This window comes from Aquila chrysaetos, chromosome 24 (assembly GCF_900496995.4).
Source record: "Aquila chrysaetos chrysaetos chromosome 24, bAquChr1.4, whole genome shotgun sequence".
Classification (NCBI taxonomy): Eukaryota; Metazoa; Chordata; class Aves; order Accipitriformes; family Accipitridae; genus Aquila; species Aquila chrysaetos.
Genome location: NC_044027.1, coordinates 4229498 through 4237268, shown reverse-complemented (window position 1 = coordinate 4237268; position 7771 = coordinate 4229498).

Genomic DNA, 7771 nt, shown 5'->3' with positions numbered 1-7771 from the left:
TTAAAGGTAGGAGCAAATGTCTGGTTTTACTTTGGCATTTGTGCCCTTCTATTTCTTTTCCAACCAGATGACTCAAGGGGGAAGAGTGGCAGATATTCATATAGTACCTCAATAAGCTACCTTTAATTGTCCATGTGTGCTAGAGAGTCGTGCAGGTAAAACTAGAGAGCCAATTCAACCTGTGTAAATTGGCAGTGTCCCCTTGACTTACTGGAGCAGCTCCAGTTTACACCACTGAGAATCTGAGTTGGAATTTCAAGGCTTTTCAGTCACCATCATAAATATCTCTTCTTTTTCTTGGCAATGAAATAATCTATAGAGTAGTTCCAAAAAATTAAAAGAAGTTGTTGGCAGATGTGTCTATTAGTTTGAGCTGGAGATTTTTGGCTTTTCTGACATTTCAGCTCAGACACAGGGTAGCATGGAGGCTTCTTAATGTCCACAGTAGCTTTACCTTTGGCTGTGCAGTCAGCTGAGCTGTCCCTAGAGGGAAGGTACTTTGTTTCCCTAGGTTGATTGTAGAGAGGCATAAGATAGGAGGGGTTTAAATGAGAGACCCTGGAAATGTAAAATAAGAGGAATTCAAAAGCTTCCCCTTGTCCCACTGACAAGCGACCCCGCTGAGTCCATAAGAAGTCCACTGAACTCAGTACCTTTGTTCCAGCTTTTGACAGAGATGGTGTGTGGCTTATGGAATGTAAGCAGTAGATGATGTCTCATTTTGCGTATTTGAAACATGGAAAACAGCGCCTTTCTCAACTGCAGATTCCTATGGAAAACGTTCTCAGCCTTCTGGGAGTAAAATTCCTCTGCAGGGCAGGAGGTGTTATGCCTTTGGAAGCCCTGCAAAGTCAGGCCTGCCATAGCAGTGGAAGGAGATTGGGGTTGGCGCCTCTGTGGGTGTGAGTGTAAACATCCATCTGGGTGTGCCAACTAGAACGTGCCCTGGCTTTGTTATTACTAAGGCTCAGCTCCACTTAAACTTTCTCCTGAGTGATTATCGACGTGCTTGCAGTTCCGGGGGACGTGGAAATTGGCTTGTTTATTCTAATTTGGCAACAGTGAGCAGTCAGCCCTTTGAGGCACTGGAGTACTTCCTTGAAGTCAAGAGTTGCTGTTCAGCAACTTTGCAGGGCAGATCTGAAGAAACTGAACCCATATTTTGGACAGAAAAATGAGGTCTCAATTGGTATAGCTCACCTCAACTGTACCCCATGCATTTCTTCCCGCTGATCCTCCCATTGCTATCACCAGCCTGTGCTCAAACTCACCAAAGCCAGCACAAATCAAGGTGAAAGGTTATATAAATTCCGGATCAAAGCTTAAATTGCCTAGATTTTTTAATTTGGTCCTGGGACTCATTCAGGAAAAACGTCAAAGCCTTCTGCTCCATTATTTGTGCTGAGCTAAAAATAACTTTGGGGGCCCCACCTTAACTGAACACGCTCCCTTGAAAACAGAGCAGTATACAAATTCCCATGTGCTGGTTCTCTTAGAGTTCTGGCAGCCAGAAACCAAAGTCATCAGAAGCTAGAAAACTATTACTGTTTGTGGTGTCACCCTTCCTGATAGAAATCAATGGGTCTATTGGAACACAGCAGGCAGCAGCTCCAACACATGGAGGAAGGATTTGCTTTATTTCCAGCTGGACATCACCAAGCCTTCAGTCAGAGCCACCAATGCAGTATCTAACACTGTCGATGTCTTAACCCCAGTGTAAAGAAAAAGTATTCTGCAATAGGGGAGTTGCCCTCTGTATTGTTTTTTTCTTCTAATAATAGTGCAAAATCCAAAGTATAAGTCTGGGCAGCACCTTGAGAGCTCATCTGCCTGCTCTCCAGGCAGTCTTCCACAGGGGTTGTCTGCTCAAGCCAGTCATGGGTCAGTGTTACCGGTTGAATTTACATTACCAGAGGGGATGATGCTCTTGCCCTCCATGTCTTTTGTCTGTGGGCAGACACATCCTTGGGAACTGTAGTGTGTTATGGTCCTGAAAATGTATTTGCAATCTCTTCTCCTTGTCAGGTCTTTGTGATGGCCTGGAGGAGATTGTTGGTGGGCTGCCCAGCTACCCAACCAAATGTATGTGTGCACCTGTAAACACCTTGTCCTTGGTTCCTGCCATGGTGGTGAAATGGGCTGAAATGGCATTTGCTAGCACCAGAGACCAGTGCAGACAGGATTTCTGTTGGTGGGGCCTTTTTGGTCAATAGTAACTTCCCCAGCTTTGCTAAGTGGGGCATTTCTCCTAAAGCAGTTCCACTTCTCCTTCCTGCCAAGACGGTCCTATCACCCTCAGATACTCAGCGCTTTACAGGTTGGATCAATGGGCAATTGTTCCAGAAAAACATTGAACTTCCCCAGTCTGGGTCTCTTTTTTTTTTTTTTTTTTTTTTCCCTTTTTTCAGCCTTTCACAAAACCCCCAGAGATTTGAGCAAAAATAGAAAGAATAAGAAAACAAATTCTATCATGATTTTTGTCAAGGGCAGGGAAATAATTTCTTAGCCTGCTCTACTCCTTCTTCACAGCCCCAGAAAGGTTTTATGAGCTGAAGCAATCAGTCTCTCAGGAGGTGCTTGAGAGGAAAAGGGAGACCACGAAACCAGGGCCATGTTTTCCATCTGGTGTAAAATAGCAGTGTTTCAGCTGGTGGGAGCCGAGTGCTTTCCCCTGGCCATGGCTTGGGCCAGCTGACCCCAGTCTGTGGCAAACCTCTTAGATCAATGTCAGGGAGATGACACCTGGCTCCTCTCTGTGGTGACCATTCCTGGGGACTGAATACATCTTGATTCCATATTTTGATTTTACAGGCCCTGCACAATAATCACCTCTTAATTCACCCTCCCACCCTCCCTCCTCTCTTCTGTCTCTGCTGAGGAACAGCAGACGGGAGATTTCATGTGCCATAAATATTTAGATTGTGCCTGTGTGTTTATAACACTTGCCGAGAGTGTAACTGGAGCAGCTCACACTCAGCAGCAACACCTGATGCTAGGGAAAGTTTTCCATCACCTCATATGGACCAAACAGCCGTGCGCCGCAAGCCGACCATGCACCAGGGACCAGTAGCCGTGTTGTCCCTGCTCCTTTCTCCCTCTGCCACACCGGTGAATAATAACAACAATAACAATACGGACATGCTTTCAGGTCCCTTAGGAGCTGCTGCTCTAAAGGACCCTGGTAAAAAGCTGTGGCTGGGATTGAATGGAAACTTTTTGCAGCATTACCATGGATATACAGCATGGGGGAAGCATGTCCCCCATGTGACCCATCGGTTCTAGGCCACATGTGCTAGGAGATCCATAGTGCTTGTATGTGTCTCGGCCTCTCCAACACAGCCTGAATGTCTTAATTGCATGGCACAGTTGCCTTTAAGAAGGTAGAATATCTAATGCAGGAGCTTTTTAAGAGTAGGTGAGACGTCAGGAAGGACAGTAAAGCTGATCTTTATTTTGGGAGCACAAGAATGGTGCAGCTGAGGTTCTAGGCCCCTTTCCATAGCTGCCAGGATCAGGACAAGCTGGGCTGTGCTGGTTGCCCTGGTTGTATGTGGAGTGGTTAGACTAGCAAACCAGGCTCTCCAGCTCTTCCTTGCTGGAGCAGCAAGTCTGCGCGGGCACGCGGCTGTGTCTCCTCAGCCTCGCTGGCTTACACACAGCGGTCAACCCTGCACTTTCCAGAGCATCAGGTCTCTTAAGTGTTATGGAATGTTTTGTGCTTTAATAAATGTGTTTTTACTAATATTTCTTTAGGGGAAAATATTTTTCTTTTGTTTCTCTGTGTAGCCTCTTTAGGACTTTTTGTGGAAGTGAAGCCAATAGTACTAGCTTTGGCTCTTTTTTTCCCCTGTCCTGTGCTTTTTTCCTCTCTTTTTTTGGAAAGGAAATAAATCTCTGGTTTTAGTCCCTTCCCTTGCTCCTATTCCACTTACCTGCTGGCTTCTCTGTTCTGTGGCTTTAGAAACAGGAGTAATGACTCACTCACAAACTTAGGAAGGGTTTTCCTCCCTGGGCAGGCAATTTGATACTTGTCTACTATGGGCATTGCTCAAACCTTTTTCCTGGAGCCTTTAATACTTGTCATGGTCAGAGGTAAGACATTACAAGAGACGGATTGTAAGTGATGTCCAGTTTGGTAATTGCTGGGTTCTTTAAAGATTGGTCTTTACCACCAATGGCAAATCTTGAATTTGGTGGAGTGAGGACTGGAACTAAGAAGGAAAAAAGAGAAAGAAAGAGAGAGAGAGAGAGAGGGAACCCTTCCTCATCTTGTTTTAGAATCAGTGAATGGAGAGGAAACATAAACTCAATTTTATGTGGATTATAAGGCACCTATAAAGAGAGTCATATGAACTGAGACACTTGGCTCTGTTACCCTAATGATACCTATGGAACAATATGTGAAACCTATTACACTATTCTGGATATATGTGTATATATATATTTATATATATGTACAGAGAATGAGAGAGAGACACACAAAATATGGGGCCTTTATTTTTATTGGCTTCTGCAAAGAATAAATTACACAGCAAGGGCAAGGTTAAATTATTGTAAATGTCTGTATGAAAGGCATCACTTAATTATTAACAGTCCCCTACAAATAAAAGGTACATATGCTAAAATGGCCTGACCTGCTGGATTGTGGGGTTTTGTTTAAAATTGTTGGTGAGGCCCACAGCTGACTTGTTCTCTGTCAGACAGGCTGGAAAAAGAGGCAGGGTAAGATTTCATTGCAGAGTGGCTTATATCGCTCTTTACCAGATGTCAAGTGAATGCCTAGAAAATGGGTAAGGGGAAGGGGGGTGCTTTCTGAAAGCAGTGACAAATCACTGTGAGGAATAGAAGATGTGTAAAACCACCTGGATGGATGGGGAAAGAGGGAAACTTCAAGAAGTGACTGGTGTAACTCACTGTAAAGTATGTCTTACAGTCTCTCTCTCTCTTATGACTTACCCCCAAAGGATAAGTCCACAAAGGATTTGAGTTTCTTAAAGTGAAGCTCTTCACCCTATCCCAGTTAGGAAAAGGTTGGGACCCCTTTAAAGAGCATGTCCTGTGGACCTGCTATGTCTGTTGTCAGGACTGTGAGCTGCACAAGGTAAGCAACAAACCCAGGTGCTCCATGTTTCTATTTGTGGAAAGAGAAGATCAGATATTGGCCCAAGCTGTTTCAACTCTTTGTTTTATTGTTGGAGGCTCACAAGTTGGCTGCTAATGATGGATGTTGCTTCAGTTAAGGTAACCTAACAAGAAATCTGAGGCTGATGCTGCCATGTCACTGCTACTTGCTATAGCTGGTCTGAAGGTTATGCCTCTGGAGAAGGATATTGGGCTCACTGGCTCCAGCTCCCCAACTCTGGCAATTGCTGTGTTAATAGGAGTAGGAAGGTGAGGCTTTCAGGACCCTTGTGCAATATTTGTGTGCTTTAAATAATCTTTGGATACCTATGGTACTGCTTTACTCTTAGTTTTTATTTCAACAGTATCTCTGTGAACAAGTAGCACCATAGGGCAGAGCCATGTTCTCTGAGAGACCTTCCCTCCCATCCACAGCCAAGGTTGACTCCTGTCCAAGAGACTCTGTCAAAGGCAGCTCAAACGTATGAACAGGGCATCTTCCTATTTGCATCCACTTAAATTTGCAGAACTTTTCAATCCTGGCCCCTGGAGGCCTTTGGGTTGCACCTGAGGAGTCTGCAAAAGGTAACTCAAAGAGAAAACCATCCCATGATGGAATTTCCAGAGGGAAACTTGGAGGCTTCAACAAGTTGGGGCGGGGGGGCGAGGGGGAGGCTAAAAATCCACCAGTCTATATGAATGAAAGAACTCAGTGGAAAGCTCTCCCTTTCACTCCCTTAAAAAATTAAAACTGCTTTTGGCAAGGCAGGAGACGTCTCTCTGATTTCACATTCAGCTGCAAGGCCAGACGGAATCCCTTGGAGTGGCTGGGCTAACCTCCTGCATACGGCTGGCCAGGGATTTCCATCTGCTGCTCCTGCATGCTCCAAGCAGTCCCTGGTGGAGCTAGGGCATTGACTCTTAGGGAGAGACATCCAGTCTTGCTTTAAGGATTCCAAACAATTTGAGAATTTTCTGCCTCTTTCCCCCCTTGGTAAGCTCTTCCAAAGCCTAGATGTGCCAACACCACCATTTGCTTATATGGAAAAACAGGATGACTAAGAAAATACTCAGTGTGAGCTTGATCCTGGTGGATTTTAATGCAGTTTGGCACCTGAGGAGAAGGGACAAAGAGGAGGAGCCCAAATCATCACTATCCATTGGTTCCTACACCTGTCTCTAAGTGTGCTGCAGAGCATCCCTACCCTTGTCTTTGGCACTTCGATTTAGTAAAGCCACATCATGTTATTGTACTGTGCTTTTACAGTCGCCTTTTCATCTGCTGTCTTCTGTGTCAGGGAGACACGTTTGCAAAATGTCCATCTCTTCTTCCATATTACTAAAATTCCCATCAGTGGCTGCATCTCTGCTTCCTGCTTTCTCTTCATCCACTTAACTTTGGCTGCACTCTGCAGGAACACGCATGAAGGCTGCTCAGCATGTGCTGGATGGCCTTGCTCTTGTTCCAAGGCTCAGGTTTGTGTAGAAGTTGTTGAAGAAATCGCTCCAGAAAAATTGAATTTTGGTGCACTTCCTCATCACATCAGATTTCTCTTCTGCATGAAGGTTTGAAAATGTGAGCCTTGAGTATCTGGGGAAATTTCAAGTCTAGGTGAAGACTAGTTGGATGGAATTAGTGACAGGTAAATTCTCTGTTCTACATGAATCGTTAGGTCCTATCTCTCTATTTTACCTTTGTGAGAGTCTGATGTTTTCCCATAAAGCTCTTGATGACAGTGGGAGCAAGAAAATGCTTAACCCACTGCTTCTTTTTGTTTTGGTCACATATAAAAGAAGAGCAGAGTGCTTTCACTCTACTTGCAGACAGGAATAGAATTCCTCACTGAGAAAACCTGACTCCACAGGAGGTATGTCTTAGAACAAGGGGAAAAGCGTGTCGTGACCATGCAAGCTAACAGTAGCACAGCCTGCTACAGACCCCATGGGCTGCTGAGAATCTCTATCATTCACATCTTATGAACTGGTTTGGCGCATCTCCAAAGGACATTGGCAGCTGTTCAAGGCCTTGCAAGGTGCTGAACATGCTGAAGTTCCTATTGTCTCCAACATGTGCATGTGTGCAGGGATGGATTATCCGAGTTTGCTTGTGTGAGTGGGACTGGGATTTGGCTGGGCTAGTAGTATGTATCAATGGTTAGGTAGAACTACAGGTGAAGGTTTTGTAAGGTGGCTTTTCACCTTGCACGTGAGTTGCAGCTGTATCTCCAAATGCAACAGCTTCTTGTTGATTACAGTTGCCACTTGTAGCTGCAGCAGTGGATGGTTGTGGGTAAGGCTATGGCACAAGTGTCAGGAGTGTTGATTAGATTGATATATATGAGGACAGGGATGGAGACCTGTTGTTGAAAGTCCCTTGTGCAGAGGTATAACAGCTGGTGAGTGAGAAGTGGTGATGTTTGCTGCTTGGGGTTGTAGCTGCAAGGGGTAAATGGCTGTTGATTTGAACTGTGCATGCTGTCACAGGGTGTGTGATTTTTTTTGTTGGGGTTGTGAATAGGTGGGAAGGGCTGACTGCTGATCAGGAACAGAAGAACTGAAGGAGCTGAGGGCAAGCAGCCACCATGAGCTGGGGGCAGGCTGTGAAGGAGCCCTGGGAGAGGAGGACCTTTTCCAAGGGGTCAGAGTGGGG